Here is a 19,396-nt window from a genome sequence, read left to right on the forward strand (position 1 = left end):
GTGTGTTGCTGTCCTTGAATACTTATTCAAGCATCTGTGAGTTTAGTCATACATAAAGACAGCCAAACCTGCGCACACAGCAGCTATTGTGGGAATGAAAGCTTAATCTTACCATTTCTGTCAGACTTTTTGTAGAAAGGACATTAAATTGAAATTTTAAATATTCACTTTAACACTAGCACTTCTAAAATGGGTACTTAATGTTTAAGAGCCTCTTTGGTTTAATTCAGAAAGATTTAGATAAATCTTTTCAATTTTTGTCAGATAGTGTTCCACTCCATCATTCACGCCTCAATGCGCTGCTCTAATCCCCAGATACAACAGATGCTAAATATAATCCAGTTCCTTTAACTATTATTGTAACTTCCTTTTTCCATTTTACAGTTCTGGTGTGGATACAGTTTAATCAGGAAAGCCATAAGCATCCTGTTAGATAACTTGAAGCTAGGGATTGTGTGTACAGTGTCTCTCTATGTCTGTCTCCACGTTGGTTGAGTGTTGAGTAATTGCGTATGAGAGCATGAGGGTGGGAATGGATGTTTGTATCTGTGTGTGCCTGTTTGTCTGTGTCTATATGTCAGGTCGGGTATCAGACGCCACCTCTCTGGGGACATCTCGGGCCCTCCAAGGTATGGAGGCCTATCTCCCTGCCCTTTTAAAAACAAGCGCGTCCATGCTGACAGGTGTACACACGGGTGCTCACACACACAAACGACACCCTTTTTGGCTCCTACCTCAAAGTACACTGTGCGCTGTCGATCTTACGTGCTGCACAATAATGTTTAATATTTAGTATTTACTGTTATATTCCCATATATCATCGTGATGTTGTTTATTCTATTGCTCTCGTTTTCTTCTGCTTTCTTTCTCAACAGGTGATCCAGGTGATTGATATATGTATTTTTTTTGTCTGCTTATTTTGTTGGTTTTTGTTTTTTGCCCTTTATCCCCGTCCCTCTTCTCTGCTGTTTTTCTTTCCCTCTTTCTTTCTCCCTTTTCTTTTCCTCATTCAAGTCTGTCCCGTATCTAACAAGTGAAAATAAAAAATAAAATAAACAATAAAAGGTGAATCAAATAGATCATTACGGCAAGGCTGGGATGGTCCATTTGGTAAAGTAAATCCGTTGGGCATCTTTCTTCGCCTTTAGACAATAATTCTAATGGCAAAAGAACCAAACGGGACAGGCAAAAAAAAGAAAGAAGCTAGGGATCAACCAATCCCACTTTTTCTAGTTTCAATATAATACAATTATTGGCTTTAGGCATCGGCTGATACCGAGCAGCAATGCTTTCCGTGACAGTCAAAACATTCAATGTGGAATACTGTACACTTATAACCCTTAATGGACAACCACCACAAACAGGTTGTCAGTCTATTGAAGGGACAGACAACCATTCACTCACACATTTATAACCACAGCCAAGTTAGAAACACCAGTCAACCTAACATCAACCTAACATGCATGTCTTTGGACTATGGGAGGAAGCTGTAGTACCGGGAGAGAACATTAAAATATGCCAGACAGTGGATTCCAATCACGAGCCCTCATGCTCTGAGTCAACAATGCTACCCACTATATAGCCGTGCCATATGGCTTTCATTGTAGAAATGTGCAAGTAAAGCCCCATGTATCAAGCATCATGGTCAAATGACATTACATAGTAGACATCAGTAGAAGTGGTGCCTTTTTTCAAAATGAGCTATCACCCAATACCTATCACAGACTTTTTAACACTTTGGGCATCGATGTCACTCGTGAGGGTATTTATCGCCTAAAGATCTGATGTCCAAGTCACATTTGGAGTCTTATGACCTGCACACAGATGAAGGTAACTCTTATTATGAGTTGGCACCATGCAGTTTAACATTGTGATTAATCAGTAATTTCACAGTCCTAAATTTCTTGCAAAAAGTTACCAGATTATCTGTGTAAATCTGTCTTTTGGGTCAAGTAAAATGTTATCTATGTGGTTTGCAAATCGGTTGACTGTATGCCTTGACTGCTGTGTCTGCCTTATAAGACTGACATCTGTTTTAAAGGTTTCATTATGGATTTGCTCACCCTTTTTTGTGCCTGACATGTGTGCCCTGTGGGGTTTAATTATTGTCATTAGTGTTAAAGTATTTTCTGTAAGCCAGAATATTTTTCTTGGCTGTGTGGACCATTTCAGTTAAGTTTTGGCTGTATGTACTTCTGGTAGTTGCAAGAACGACATAGCTTTGTAGAATTATATTAAAATGTGACAAGTGAAAAGGAATACTATATCTATTTTATATCTTAGAACCTAGACACTCCTCCAGGGATGCAGTTCAACACCCCCAAGGACCTTCCCACAACTTTGGTCAGAGGCAAATGGCCAATGTTAACCATGAAAGTCATTTCCAGTAAACATACAGCTAGTTGTGTTAATTTATGACAAAACTACACTTTGAAAAAAATCACCTAAGCAGGAAGTGTACATAGTGTACTATATGAAAGTTTACTGACAGAAGTATCTGCAAAATTCAAGTTTGGACGGCTCTAGCGCATTCCAGTGATGTGATGAAGCATCTAAAATATTATTGCACCATTGCACTTTTATGACATTGCAGTCAGCGCAGCATAACTACAGATATTGTTTTTTATTTCATACATTCTTCTTCATTATGAAAACATTACCCACTTTACATTTCAGCCATAACTAGATAATGTCTATGTACTGCATTTCCTGGAAGTAAAAAAAATGCAGCTGAATTCCACGTTCCATGTTATCTGCAATGTAATCAGAGCAACAGAGCAATCAGTGTAATAATGCTACAGGGACATCTGTGTTCAGTCAAACAGATGTTCAAACCTCTCAAGTCTGATACTGAGATATCATTCATAAATTTCTATTGACCTGACAGCGTTCTCCCTGCCACTACTCTGTCTTCCCTCCTTGTCACCATCTGCTAGATGAATCACAAACAGGCTGCGTGAAATAACGCCCATTTTGTTTAACCGAATTATCAGAAAAAATTTTTGTTGAAATGATTCCGCTTATCTGACAGTATGATTGCATCTGATCAAGTACCCACATCAGCCAAAATGACACAGAATACAAAAAGCTGTAATTATTTCATCAAAAGATTTGAGCTTGGTGAAAATTGTCATGACAAATGATCATTTGTATAACAAAACTGTAATATTTTCTCTTACTTTCATAAATTTTACCAAAAGAAAACGATTTTTCTGAACTACTGCGAAAAAAGTTACATCTCTAAGTTAAGCTCTCAAACTATACAACAAGAGGGATTGTGGGAATTCAATCAAAGGGAATGCAGAAACACACTGTGCAGTCCTTCAACAAGGCAACAAAATACGTGGTCAATTATGGCTTGTTGACTGACTGTGAATACATACACTTTATTAGCCAAAGTATTCACTCGTCTTCTTCACATGCATGTGAACTTGATTGATATCCCATTTTTGATCCAAAGGTTTAATATGATGTTGGCCCAACTTTTGCAGTTATAACAGCTTCAACTGTTCTGGGAAGACTTTCCAAGAGGCTTTTTAATTCCTTTTCACAGTCTCTGCTCTTATTCATCCCAAAGGTGATGCCACATTGAGCTCAGGACTCTCTGCAGGGCAGTCAAGTTCTTCTGCCTAAACTTGCTCATTCAGGATTTTAGGCCCTTGCTTTGTGCACTGGTGGGCAGCCATGTTGGAACACGAAGGGACCTTCCACCACTGTTCCATCAAAGGTGGGAGTATGAAATTGTCCAAAATGTCTTGGTATGCTGAGAACACCAGACCAAGCCAACTCTTGAAAAATAGCTCCAGACCATAATCCACCAAACTTTACACTTGGCACAATGCAGTCAAACATGTACCGTTTGCCTCACAACCACCAAATCCAGATTTGACCTTTGATTACCACATGGTGAAGAGTGATTTGTCACTTTAGAGAACGCTGCTGTAGAGTCCAGTGGTGTATTTTACACCACTGCATCCAATGCCTTGCATTGTGCTTGGATATGACTGATTGATCATGGAAACCCATTGCATGAAACTCTCTACACACTCTTTTTGAGCTAATCTGAAGGCCACACAAAGTTTTCCACTGTGCAAACTGACGTCAAAGTGACGTCTTTGACATGTCAGTTATGTATGTTCAATTTTGGTACACTGGCGACGTCTTTTTGTTTAACATCTACCGAACGTTTAGTGTTGTCGTACAGCCTCCGTGTACACGCTAAAATGTGCTTATTGTGGACATCTTTTCAATGTCAAACTCATTATAGACACTGTTTTTATATTGCTTCTGCAGTGCCATGTTTCTAGAGGGTAGAGGGCATGTTTTCTGTACAGAAACAGTTATGTGTAAAGGAATGCAGGGTCAGAGGACATTTCCAAGATGGTGCGGACTCTTTAGCTAAAACAGAACGCTAACTTTCATGTTACAGAGTAACATGAAAGTTCTGTAACAAGTTGGATAACAAATTACTTTCCTCTGGAAGTAACTGGGTAATCCACTAAAATGTGCAATAATATAGTACATATTCATTACATTCATGCATGTAATGTCTTTGATATGCTGCTCCTCCTATTAGACATGAATGTAGTTTTAGAGATGGGAATTTAGGTCATATTATTGTTGTGGTTTCTATATGTATCTATAATTATCAGTTTATTCTTACAAAAAAGAACTTGCAACTTAATATTGTTGGCTGTTCATCAGCATTAAAGTAATTTAGCAATTTATTTAACCTAACATCACTTTCCATGTACCAGAGTAGATGGCTTAAACTTTAGCTGCCCTGTGTGTCCTGTAGAGAGCTGGAATATTGGTTGTCCCAACAACAGGAGTCATGACGACAGACATGGAGCATGACTAAAACATTAGGTGTCTGTGAAAGACGCGGAGGGGTAAGTGATATCCTGGAGGGTAAATGGTCGCCCATCTGAGTCTAAATACTGTTTCCACGAGCACTACTATCTTTTACATAACTGCGCAGAGACAATGCAGAGAATGCACGGGTGAGTGCACGAGCCAAATAAAACCTCATTCAGTAAAGCTCAGAGGGACAGAACCAGAACACCTGCGCGATCTCAGCACCGATAAACCTGGACGCATCACAGTTCATTTTTTGACTTGCAGGCATGTGTGCATATCTTAGAGATAGAGTTACATAAAAATGTTTATGTGCCCACACTGGTTTGGAAAAGCATCTGGCAGTGAATTAATTCATCAGCCTTTGTTTACTGCCTATTTATATACAGTAATTAATGAGTAAGTGGCACTGGGGGATTGTCTATTGGGATTCATTCCTGACAGGAAACAGCAGTGACAGCAGATCTGTGTTGATTGTGTCAAAATGTCCGACTTGACTCAGCCAAGTGCCGGAGAGCACAGGCAAACCTCATCTATTTTTCTATCTTTCTCTTCCCCATCTTATTCTGTCTTTCCCCCTTAGCTATGTATGATAGATCACATTATGATGTATATTAGCGCTTCATGTAAAATGGATAAGTTCTGAAGCGATGAATTCTCTATATCTTTATTCCACTTTTTCTCCAGCATATTTCTGGTCCAGTTGCTGCACAACTAAAAAACTACAGAGTGATACATCGCTGCAGGAAAAACTGTCTGCACTGAGGATTTAGTTAACACAGACTTAGAATAAGAAACTCTTTCCTCTATATTTCTGCTCAAAGGATATCTTAATGGTTTCTTGACAAAGATAAGTAAACAGACTCTGCTACACTGAAACGTTTGACAATGAGTATCAATGAAAACATACAGTAAACAATACAGTAAACATACAATAAACATTAAAATATGCCAATCTTTTGATAATGTTTGGCTGTAGCTTTGACTCTCTCTCAGTTTAAACATGGTTTCCTATTTATATCTAAGATATAAGATAAAACAAGTCATAAAATAGCCTTTTTCAAACTAGAAGACTAAATTCAGTTACGGCAGGATGTGGTACATTTGTTCCAATACAGCAGTGTAACTCCATTCCATCCTTCCTTCCAATTACTTCCATTTCATCCTGTCCCTAGCATGCCCCTTGGTCACACCAAACCTCTGCATGTCCTCCTTCACTACATCCATGAATTTTCTCTGTGGTTTTCCTCTTTTCCTCCTGCCTAGCAACTCCATCGTCACCATCCTATCACTATACTACATTAGTAAGTGAATCATATACACCAACGGTCTCCAACCTTTTTTGCGCCATGGACCGTTTTATGCCCGACAATATTTTCACAGACCGGCCTTTAAAGTGTCATGGATAAATACAACAAAATAAAACTAGTACCGGTACCGAAAAAAAGAATATTTATTCATAACACACTTGAAAAGACCCAGGAAAACCGAGTTAACAATAAAAACGATAACAAAATAACGCTAAAAACCAATAAAAACCCTGAAAACCATACATTTCACACCCGAGCCTCAACTCTCGCGGCCTGGTACCATGGCCCGGGGGTTGGGGACCGCTGATATACACAGTGTACCTGATAAAAGTGTACTAACAAGTATCTAACAGAGACATAATGGAAGAGGAACTTGTGTATTATATTATATTATCCACCAGCTGATAGGCTTCCTGTGTGGCTTCTGGATTTGAAGCAATATTAAAAACAATATTGTAACAAATAATTGCAACCAAATAAATGTAGCATTAAAATCTGCAGTGAAATCCAAAAATGCATCTTTTTTGAACACTAACATGAGTTATTACTACATAAAAAACAAATACAATGTAGTTTTTAGAAACAAACACATTTACATTTTAAGTTTTAAAAGCTGATTTTCTTGCTCATTTCTCTTTATGAAGTTGTTGTTGATAATTACTTCTGTCAATCAGCTTAGACACGAGAGAGAGAACGCTATATATAATTTTTACAGTCATGTAGAAAAGAAGATTTCCACAGAATGCTATGCAATCCTGTGAAAGATTAAGTGCACATTTACAAATCCACTTGATTAAGAGATCATCAACAAACTCTGGTATAGTTTGGCTGTTTGCTGGTGTGGTTTACTCAGGTCTGTGTTAATGCAGTCTCACAATCCTGGAGTGGATGTTCCAGCAAATTCACTGCATGCAAAGCTCAGAAAAAAACAAGACTAGAACTCACACTCAGTTTGTTAAACATTAAAGTTCATGACAGTTCATTTAAATAGACTGAACAACAATGGTTTGTTTGGAAGGATTGTCAGAAGAAAGCTTCATCTCTCTACAAAGTTTTACAAGCTATTAAATCATGAGGCATACTGAGTTTTTCACAAGGCTGAATAGAGTCTTGTGAAAATGTTCTTGTGCTCTGTATGATTGTATACACATTCTCCCACTGCAAAACTTCCAGTTGTGGGGTCAAATGAAAGTCAAGGGCAAGGATTTAGGTACCACCCACTCACATACAATTCCGTTTGTGGGATGGCTAGAGACAGAAGAAGTTCAATTTTACGCACCAAGAAAGAGAATGAAAAAAAATATTGGAAGAATACTAGTGGTGTAATTTGAAAGCAAGACTTGCGTGGAGGTGTGGGAGAGCATAATGGAGGCTACAGAGATGGTTATTGTAGAGTGTGAAGAGATAACGGAAATAGGGGGAAACTGAAAAAGGAAGAAATCCAGCCGAACAACAACGGGAGTGTGTTTAACCCAATCCTTTAGATTTAAAAAGGGAGGGTTATTACCACCGATGGGTGAACAGGGTAATAGATGCAGTCCAGAAACAGTAAGAGTAAGATTGACACAATAGAGCAGGGGATGACGCAGGTAGTGATAAATGTGAAGGTCCTATTCTTTTCAATTTTGCTGCCAGTTAGAAAAACTTCCAGAATGGACAGAGAGTCATTAATGAATGCAGCCACAGTGGCATCACAGGCACATGCATGAATGTCACAGTTAGCTGCACAGAATAAAATAAATAAAGAAATAAAACTAAATATAGCTAATAGCCGCCATCAAAAATTACTGTTGTTAATTGCTGTGAGTTAACAAGCTGTTAGCTATATTTATAATGAGTGTAACAAGCAGGAAATGATGACCCTGTCTTAATTTTATCATGTATGTGCTATATTAAGCACCACATTTCTAAAAATGACATTCATAGAGAAAAGGGAGTGTAATGTACTGTTGATGACAATACTGTATATACACATCTCTCTTTTTTGACATGTGTTTATAACATTGTACAGTGGTGGAAACATGAGGTTTTACAGAGTTTTTAACGTTTCCACTTTTGTCATTATGAATTCACTGCAAAGATAAAACCTTTATGGCCACATGCAGGTTGCCCCGCAGTGGAATAGAACCCCCCCCCCCCGACTTACACGCACAACATAGACATCACATGGGAATACAGGTCGGAGATCGGCAGCATTACAGAAAAACACTGAAAAAGTACACAACAATGGGAAAGTAGAAGAGGAAAAAGAGACCTCCACTCATACTGGGCTCCTAGGAGGACAGCATGAGAACAGGAAACAAAAAAACTCCTCTGCATGGAGAGCTCATAAATGTCCACAGTACAACATTATGGAGCACATGACAAACCACAGGGTTGGGTAGGGGGTGAGGAGTAATCCGAAGGAAACACAGCAGTCATCCTGCCCTGCGCTATTATTCTAGCGTGGGCCCAGACCCGCCATGGTCTCCAGGAGGGGATATAATGAGGATATGCAAATAGGTTGGAAATGGAAAATCCTTTACTGTTCTTTGTTGTGTTTAAGCTATAGTAATGTTAAAGTCTGGGTCTGTGCCCACATATTAGACTAGTCAGATAATTGTTTGTTCAGCATGTGCAGCACAGTGGCGCAGTAGTTAGTACTGTTGCCTCACAGCAGACTAAATAGGTGAAACAGCTAAGAAAATGCAGAAAGGAATTTCTTTAGTGTACATTTTCAATTCAGTGCTTTTCAATTTGGAAAAAATACTGTTGCAACAACTTTACATTTTCAGCCTATTCACATAACATTACTTCTTCAGAGATATTCTGCTGTTTCTGACTTGTTATCGCAGGGATCATTTTAGATGTAGTCCAAATCACAGCACATCCATTATCTTTAACTCATATGTGGCAATTTTCTTAGAAAATGACACAATTTCAAAATTAGATATGAGGCCATCTGCCAAGATTCTTTGTTTGATGTAATTACAGGCTGAGCGTTTATTATTATTGTCATTTCAGCTTGTCTGCCTGACATCCCTCTCACTCACAGAAATGATAGCCATGCTTCATTACACATAACACAAACTTTGTAGCAAGAGTTAGTAACTTTTCATAATTCTTTAATGGCTTTTTTTTTTTAAATAAAAAAAATGCACTAAACACTCCCAAACATCCCATGGGTACTCTTGCACACTTCCCTCTGTACCATTCAGCAATTAGCAACTCAGAGACAGCGTTCACACACTGTGTGTTACTTAGAATAGAGTAGAATAGCCTTTTATTGTCATTGCATATGTTCAACAAAATTGTATCAATTCCATTTTTTTTCTTTTATACCCCCATTCCCAACACATTCCCATTAATTTATTTTTGACAGTCACAAGGACGTATATCCCTGTAAGCAAACTGTGTTTGTGAAACACACTAAAAGTTCAGCAATTTAAGACATCTGTAAGGCCTCATGCCACATTGCCCTGCAGCCAGTTAAATAGCCACAAGGGTGTCTCATGATGATGACATCAGATTGAGGAGTTAAATTATTGTGATTTTAGCTGACGTACACCAACTTTGTTTCAGCAAGCTGGGGCAATCTGCGCTTATAGTGTGTGTGTGTGTGTGTGCGTGTGTGTGTGTGTGTGTACAGAATGCGTCACGAGCCACTCTAGGTCAGTGTTGATGAATTAAACAACTGTGTTTATATAGCAGGCCTTCTTTCAACACGCATGCATAAAAAGAATACCCGCAGATCAACAAAGTTTCACCCTTCAGCATGTTCTGCTATCCTGTCTTTATTTCATAACTAATGAAAACAAAGCAAATGTTCCCTCTTAAAACAGAATAAATGTTAATGGGTATCAGCTTAGTACAATTTTCCACTCAGAAATAAATGGAAATTCACAAGAATCTCAGATTAGTACATTTCTTTCAAGCTCATTGCTGAAATTGACATTTTGCACGGTTCATACTGAGTTCTACCATAACAGAGGGAAGAAAACAAAAAGGCAGGACCCTTGATGTAATGAGAAAACTCAAGGAGGGAAAGCAATGCCTGTAACACCATTGTCACACTGTAAACTGTGCCAGAGTCTTGCTGGTGTTTTTCTTTTTTGTGCAACTCTCACTTTTTTGTAACCTGCCATGTGCAGTGCTGAGAGCAGCGGGGAGGCTGGCGTGGGCAACTTAAAGACATAATTGTACTTCTGTGTCCGTCATTGTCACCAGTTTAATGGAGCCCAGAGATTTTTAGATTTCACAGAGGGAGATGCTGGAACAGTCTGAAAAGATGAAAGGTTCTGGAGAAAACTGTGAAAAAAGTTGTTTGCTTTTTGAATTGATTTCTTCTACTGAGTGGTGACACCTTTCATGCAGCCGAGTACTGCATCAGGTTTGGAGCTCCAGTATTAACGGTGACAGGATTGTGGTGACACAGCTGGCACACAAAGTATCAGTATTAGTTCAGGCAAGTCACAAAGTCCAAGTCAGCCAGCAACCCCAGTACATTAGCTGACACAACCCATCTCAGTGCCAGCCTGTATCTCCTGATGGCTCAACTAACTACCCTTCACAAATCCAATTGGCAAATATTATAGTGGGCACACCATTTAAGTTTGTTGAACAATGTACCACCAGGTTCGGTAATCCAACTTCACCTTAGCGTATCCATTTCATGCTGTCTAACGTAATCGATGTCCTGGATGAGGGTTCTGTGCTCTTATTTCCAAGAACAGAGTCATGCCGCCAAATATAAATTACTGCAGAAGGAACTGGAACAGTCTTCTCTTGACCAAACTGCTCCTGACTGAAATGTACATGTGCACATTTGTATGCAGGAGAGAATGACTAATAAGAGATTCTGAGTGTAATCACTCTCTCTGTTCTTTAACTCATTGTAATGAAATAATAACAAATGCAGGATCAAATACAGGACTCTACAAAAGAAAAGAAAAATGAAATACGCAAGGCTGGCTTTAACATAAACCTTCTCTTTCTCAGCATGTTAACAACAGTCAGGGACTTTGAAGTTCGACACAAGAAAAACAAACCATCCAATCAGCATTAAGCAGTTGGTTATTTTGTTTTGAACGTGTAATGTAATGCAGAAAATAATGCACTCCTGTGCATGTGTGTATTTATGCTTTCTGATGTGAGGTAACCTATGATGTTTAATTTAATCTTGGTAATTAGGTCTCGTGGAGTTCAGAAAAGAGTGCAAGTCTAGCCTGTGGTTTAATTGCATCATTGAATATGTTGTAATTTGGGCTTCCATTCACTTCTTATAATGCTATCGTGAGCCTCTGTTTTTCTTGCGTGATGCCACAGATAAAAAAGACAGTGAGAATAATAACTGGCTGTTCAACTAAGCGGCAAATGTCAGTGTGTTTATATCATCCTTTCTGCTTAAACCAGAAGTCAAACACAGCTCCTTGTAGTTTACCTGCTAGACTTTACAGTTGCTGAAAAGACTGGAGTTCATCCTTGCACAAGCAAACAGGAGAACATCTTATCACCTTCAGTGGAGCTACTATTTATTTATTTATAGCTGTTTCTAGAGTGGAGTAATTTAAGTATTAATTAAGCCTTCCAGTTCATCAACAGCCATAACACATCTCAGCTGTTCCTCGTGGACTTTGGTGTTTTATGCATTTAATAAATATTCTCTGTGCATAATGTCAGCAATCCCATAACAGATATTTTTTTAAATCTATACATTAAAAAAAACCTTAAATGCAGTTTGTTTGTTTTGCCTCAGCTGTAAATTCATGGAAAACCAAGTGGCAGGTTTTGAACTTTACGGCCCCCATGCTTTTGTGTGCACCAAGTAATGCAAGTATTGCATTACTTTCATCAAATTACATTTTTCAGTAACAGAGTAATGTAATGTCCTACTGTGTTAAATTCAGTAATCACAACACAACTGCAATTATGTCGTTACTTGCATTACAGAGGTTCTGAATTTACTGTATCTGCATGGCAAGTGGATAGAAAAAAAAAACTTCAAACATGGCCTTTATCTTGCGCTACAGTAATCTTATTTTAGTTCAAGAGCAGGAGAAGGAAAATAATGGAGCAGTCTACACCTTTTGAGGAGTGAAAAACTTGTAGACTGCTCCCCCTACATGTTTTGAGGAGTGGAGTGAACAGTCGAATGAACAGGAGCACAATGGTAAAGTGAAAACTGGATCCAGGACAGAAATAAGTGGATTTTACTGCAAAAACAACTCCGGCTTTTTGCAAGAATCTGCACAGAAAGCTAGTAAAGAACCCAGAGTAAACATTTCAGATCACCATATGAAGTAATGTGAAAGCAATGTAAAGAGTAGTGTAATATTATGTCTCCAGGTCCATATTCAATTCAAAATCTTAGTATAATGGCAAATAAAGCATGGTCATAAAAAGCAATTGCTATTAGTACGGCTGGGCCATATCATACCGTTCACGGTAATACCGGTATAATGTTAGGCAATGAAAATGAGAAAAAATTAGAAAATGAGATATCGCGATAGAATATGGGTAAAACGCACGCGCAGTGCCTTTGTGTTCATACGCACATGGCGGAAAAAGCACGGCAGCGACAGAGAATGAGAAGGGCGAAAGCGTATCGTTGAATGAAACAGATGAACCATGTTTACAATTGGTTTGTAAACATGATGTAACTTCAGTGGTGTGGAACTGGTTTGGCTTTTGTCTGACAGATGCACACCAAAGCACATTTTTGGTAGAGCATGCAAGCGGGCCGTCGTTATTACGAACCAATTTTATGTGGTACGCGGCGCTAAAAAATCGCTCAAAAAATGTTTTAGTACGACTTTGCTAAGCTACGAAGCCGTACCGCACGATGGATTGTCGGAGCATTACTGCTACTGTAGTCAGGAGCCTCGCAGAGTGATACGTACTGTGCTTTAACATAATATTACCGCATTGTGTGTATATAACCAACTTTTAAGTTTTGTGGGTATTATGCATGGTTACGCTCAGAATATGTCGGCCAATTTCCACTGGAAATGCCTTTTTGTTAAACTGTCAGCAAGGAATTTGCATTTGCGCTGTTACATTTTTATATAACTTTAATGCACATAAAAAACAGCTGCTTGTTTAAGTGAAAATACATTGATGGGTTTTTTTCCACAAATAAAGTTAATGAGTTATTAAGTATTTTGTCTCGCATCAATTATATTGTCAGTAATATCGTTATCGCAAATTTTCAAATATATATCATGATAAATATTTCTGGCCATATTGCCCTGCCCTAGCTATTAGTTTCAGCTGCATTTTATATTTAGCCAACAAAAGCTAACTAATATCTTGTGAACGCTTTCATGACAGCATGAAAATGTTAGCATTCAGCTTAAGTACAACTATAATAGCATACAGTGTCATAGAGGACAGTAACATTCAGGGTCCTTCCACAGTCTTTTGCTTTACTCTAATACAGCAGTTTAAAACCTTTTTACACCTGACATGCCTCATTTTCAAAAGTCCAACAAGAAAAGTTCAAGCTTCACACTCCATCATTTTTTATCAAATTTTAACAATAAAACACTGCATCCCACAACCGCACAAAGTAAACCGATGCATGTCTAAATCTGTTAAGAAGACGCAGACTGTCCCACCTGTATGCATATGGATCACACCTCCCAAACCAATAAGATTTGAAAAGAAAGCAAAATCACACAAGTAGGAGCTGAATGTATGTCTGGGCAGGTAACATGGCCAGTATGTGCAGGTGGTGGTGTGATTATACTGAAAGTGAACGAACGTTAAGTCTTATTTAGCTCCATTGATACTGACTCAGAGTTGCATGTTTAGAATGGCTAAAAACCTTAATCGGCTTTGTATGTAGCCCTAGCTTCATTCTTGGAGTACTTCCAGGGAAAATATCAAGTATCATATCAGCCATCACTCACTGGATGCAGTCCCTAAGCATGAAATCACTTGAGTTGCAACACTGACACCCACACACTGTTCCTGCCACGCAGACAGAAAAAGCAATCAAGGTATGACGGTTAGGATATGACATTCCAGGGAGTAAGCGCTGATTTTCTACACAATTGGCATGCTGTGACATGGGGTGATAGTGGCAAATCCTAACAAGTCACTCTGTCAAACCACAACTGCACAATTTACATCTGTGGTTTACAACCTTCACAGCCTTTATATCTTGGGGTAGTTAGTTGGGTTTGGGAGTAAAGTGGTCTCTGTCACTTAGTATGGATATCATACTAAAGAGAAACAGAGCACAGGGTTGCATAGCTTAAGAAGAAGGAAGACTAGAGGAACAAATGTTAAGCCTGTTAAAAGTCCAGGAATCCATAGAAATCTCCAAGCATGGAAAAAAACATAAATATAATTGACTTGTAGATACAAGTAAATGCCTAACATATGTCATTATCTGAAAGAATTGTGAGACTACTTGAGTATCATAGGTGTAGTTTGTGAAGAGTTTTTATAACAATCATTTCACAGCCTCACAGTCACATTCACTGTTTTCATAGTAAAAATGTCCTTGAGATGTGTTGTTTTGTACAAGAGAGTGTGTTTGTACAACTTCAGGGCTAGACCTCTAAATATCACACACCGAAAATATGTTTAACTTGACTTCCACTGAGAAAGATGAAGAGGTCCATACACTGACAAGATTTGGACAACTGTGCAGTGGATTTTAAACTAAGCATTTAAGATGTGACTGTAGGGCAGCCTTTCAGAGTTTAGCAAACATAATGTATTAACAAACGCCAATGCTGCCAGTGGAAACAATGAACTAGTGTTTTTTGATGATGTACAGAGCTGCTGTCTCTGGTCTGATTCCGACAAATGCTGTGAAAATGAATAATGAACCAAAGCATACTGTGGAAGCAAACCACACCCAGACTTGCTCAAGGCAAAGAAAAGGAATGGGATAGATGATCAGGTGACCATCTATAGCTAAACTAGTCACCTGATCGCAACCCAAAAAAACATACTTTTCAGATATTGAAGAGAAAACTGAAGGTAGATACCCACAAACATAAATTATTAATGCAATGCTTTTTAAAAAAAACAACAACTTTGATCTGAAGCTGAAAGACTGCACTTCGATCACATCTTGATTGTCTGAATTAAAATCCACTGCTGTGTTGTACAGAGGCATAATTACACAAAGTTTGCCATGCTTATGGACCTAACTGTACCTTCTAGCAGTACAGAAGGGTTTATTAAATAAAATAAAATCAGTCTTATATCATAAATGACTCGAAAGGTTCCATGTAAAATCCAACTGATGAGATTTCCCCGGTCTTGGGTTGCAAACCCTTTCTGTCTTTGACTATTGATTGAAAACGTTCTGCCAGTGAAGCCCTAAGACTTTAACATCGATGATTGCCGCAGGTGGAAATGGTTAATGGATAAATATCCTTAGCTTACTTCACCTGCTTTCATGTTTGTAGATCAGTGTCTGTGAATCAATATCTGTCCTTGATAAATCTTCCCTGCATACAGTTGGCCCATCCTGACCAGGCAAATCAAATCTCTGGCCATCATACCATTACAAAAGAGTGGTCTGATGTCTGGGTGAAAGCACCGAGCCCTCAGCCAAGACATTTCTTTTTTATTGAAAAGAGAAAAAAACATATAAGAGGGCAAGAAGACACAAGAGGAGAGAAAAGGTTCCATTTTTAAGAAATTGGATGCAAGCATCAGAACAAACATGGGGTATTTTGTGTTCAGAAGACTACAATTCAGAGCAGGTCTATCTGTGCATAGTATATATGGTGTTAAGGATGGATGAAATGAATACAGTGTTCTTGTGACTGAAAGTAGCCAGTCATAACCTAATCTAAAATGCCCCCGGGACAAGAGTCCAAGTTGGCTTCTCTAAGGGCAAACCAATCGGTGTGCAGAGCGTTCAGGCGCAAACACAAATAAAAAATACATCAAATACAATAACCATGAAAAGCATCTATGTAACTATTTTCTTTTCTTTCTTTCTTTCTATTTTCTTTCTAAATAGGATCAGACAATTACAATACATAACCATACTAAAATGTATCCTATTACAGCTATAAAAAGCTTTGACTGTTTTGTGAGGTCATTATATAATTTAAATTGCAGTCACAGTTTTCTATTTAGTTGTAATGCTCTTCTTTTTTTAATATCACAGTCAAGGAAATGATCACAAAAAGCACAACATTAGACCCTTACAGAACTACAACACTGACTGGTTTATCTGTATAGGGGCACTCTTAGCCTCCACTGACATATTGCACTATGAGCTCTGTCTGAAGCTGCATTAGACAGCTGCGATGAAAGCTGTAAATTACCTGGCAGATATTGGCTAAGGTCTGACGATTTTTACTGTCACTTTTTTCTTTTTTAATCAAGTGATTACATAAGAACAATAAATTTACAGTTAAAGAGAAGACACCTTACTTGTTGATGTTACATGGTCCTTAGCTGCAGATGAAAAATGTTAGGAAACTGGAACTTTTTAGGCACATACAGCAATAACATTGCCGTAAAGCAAAAGGAAATATAAATACGTCTCATATACAACTTACATCTTTGCAGTTTTGTGTTAATGCAAAACACTAAAACTTGCTTTGCTGGAAGAGCTTGTCTACTTCATGGCTTTGCTAGAGATATTTATCACAACTCAACTTTTCCACAATCCGATTTAAGTGATCACGGACCTTTCGTTCCACATTAACAAACCACACGAGATAAACTAACACTGGCATTTCATATTATTTAGTTATCTGATGTCCCATCCCTTTAGAACAGCCCAAATTAACTGGTCCGAATTTATATTAAAGGCTATCTGTGCTTCCGATGATAACTGACGGAAGAAGAGGCACATTTAACAAGGTTTGCCAGTCCCTTCATGTGCCCGGCGCACTCACATATCCTTGAGAATCAGTCATACAAGAGCACAGAGGCGTGGAAGACAAGAAGGACTTTGTGAATGACAAGAAGGATTGCAACTGTGTAAATGCATTCAATAAGAACAGTCCTAACACTTTAAAAGCAAAAAGGAAACAATCACCTAAAGCCTCAGCTTGTAGAACACTTCTAAAAGCTGAGCTTCACATTTCAGTCAATGATGCCGGAGAAAAATTATGCCGGCTCCAAAAAAATAAATGAATAACACTTAAACAATGTCCCTCAACAGAGAAACTCGCATGTGACAACCAGAATTTTCAGTCATCACTTTTTGTGATGACAGAAACCAGAAAATCAGATAAACAGTGCGAACTCCAACCAGTTTGTTTTGTTTTCTTTCTTTTTTTTTTTTACCTATGCTTCCAGACCTCCTCTTGCGCTCTTGGCACCCCCACACTGCCCGCTGTTCATCCGGCCCATCACAGCAGGTAGGTCCACAGCAGACAGACTATGTATTACAGTGTCCAGAGGCAGATTTATAAAGTAAGAACGAAAAAACAACCTGTGAGTTCTCAAATTAGCTCTAGTCCAGTTAAGCAGCACTGGGTCTTTTTGTTTGTTTCACTCTTGATGTCTGTAAATCACTTTTTAAAGTAAATGTCGCTCTCTTTGCAGTGCGGTCCGCTGTGCGCTGTACTCAACGCTGCGCTCTTAATGGCGCTCCGCGCTCCTGTATTTCACAGAAAGCGATGTAGAACAAGGACTCCAACTTCCGGTGTCAAGTTTCAAAATACAACTCCACTTGATGAACGGCAGGAACAATGTATGTGTGTTTCTATACCTGAGTCAGTCTGTATAAGCACAAGCACTATCAGAATTGTAATAATTTCGGTGGTGACATTTATTTACCCATATAAATAAAAATGATTAGACTTTAACAAATGAATGTGGCAATAGAAGGTGATTTAACATTAGGTGCACGAATAAAATGAGCAGGAAAAAAGATGCTGGAGAAAAAAAGGCCTGCGGGGAAACTATAATGAATCAAAGTTATTAAGTAACAGGTCAAAATGCTACACTAATATATCACAACTCCAAAAAGTTAAATATGCTCCTGCCTTATGTGAGAGGTTTACTTGAGTTATCATGTAGGACTGTGTATGTTGTGTCTAAGCAGACTTCACAAAATCAGCGCACATCTATTGTATATTAAGTTTGATTTCAGCTTTAATTTATAGATAGATAGATAGATAGATAGATAGATAGATAGATAGATAGATAGATAGATAGATAGATATGATATGATAAAATGAATAAAAATGCAAAATATATTATATATATTATAAAATATTATAAAAATATTGTTCAAGTAAACTTAGAAAAAACAATTAGGAAAAAAATAACAGGTATAACAAATTAAATGACTGGACAAAACCAGGAAATAACTGTCCATCAATCCATTTCTTACCAGTTATTCAGTTCATGGTCGGTGGGAACGTAGCCTATCCCAGCTACTATAGGCCAGTCTGTGCAGGGCTAACACAGAGAGACACAAAATATTCACAACTATGGATAATTCAGAATCACCAGTTGCTGGAGAACCCAGAGAAAGTCACGCAGATAAATGGAGAACATGCAAAATGCGTACAGAAAGCCTTCACCGAACAGTGGATTTGAACCCACTGCTTGTTATGAGGCAGCATTGCTAACTACACCGTGCCATCGTGCTGTTCTCAAAAAAAAAAGAAAAAGAAAAAAAGGTCAGAAATATAAAACCCAGTGACACCCAGGGTCTAGGTAAAGCCGACGATATAACGTGTCATACATTTATTTCAAAGGTGTTTAATTTTCCTCATTTTTCTTTTTCCAAATGTCGCAACATGTTGTGATACCTGTAAAACTGGTATTCGCTTCGATTGCAGATACTTTCTTAGTACAACTGTATGATGGATATTTTATTTAGGCTATAAATTTTACACCTTTCCCTCGTAAATCCATATACAAAAGTTAATTTGGCATGATTTGATTTATTATGAAACGAAATTCGCTTAACTTCCGGGAGGCTTATTCCTAAACATGGTTAGCTTTATGTAGGTCCGTTCCCACCGGTACTTTTAACTGAATGTGATTGAATGTTTTTCCTTTCTAACTCAAGTGTTGGCCCTGAAGAGGCGATCACAGCAGAGTTTTCCATCTGGAATATATATAATAAAAATAAAATACTAAATAAGTAATCACTTGATGGTTACCAGTGACACACAGTGATTGGAGTGGGGAGTGGGTGGGAAGAAGTGAAAATAGACATCATTAAATAAATGCAATACATAAATAAATAAATAAAATAAAATAAAACTATCCAGCAGACTCAAGAGGTAACACGAATAAATGAC

At 38.2% G+C, this 19,396-nt stretch overlaps 1 protein-coding gene across 1 annotated transcript in view; it reads right to left on the reverse strand.

Moving 5' to 3' along the window:
* The window catches only part of gcgrb (glucagon receptor b), a 60,805-nt gene extending 43,102 nt beyond the window's left edge, over positions 1-17,703 (reverse strand). The window contains exon 1 of the mRNA XM_085459983.1: positions 17,421-17,703. The gene's annotated coding sequence lies outside the window, so the exon portion shown is untranslated. The remainder of the gene's footprint in view (positions 1-17,420) is intronic.
* Positions 17,704-19,396: the final 1,693 nt, after the last annotated feature.

Source organism: Copadichromis virginalis, linkage group LG6 (assembly GCF_057382275.1).
Source record: "Copadichromis virginalis isolate Kocher_CV1m ecotype Utaka linkage group LG6, C_Virginalis_male_GT1.1, whole genome shotgun sequence".
NCBI lineage: Eukaryota > Metazoa > Chordata > Actinopteri > Cichliformes > Cichlidae > Copadichromis > Copadichromis virginalis.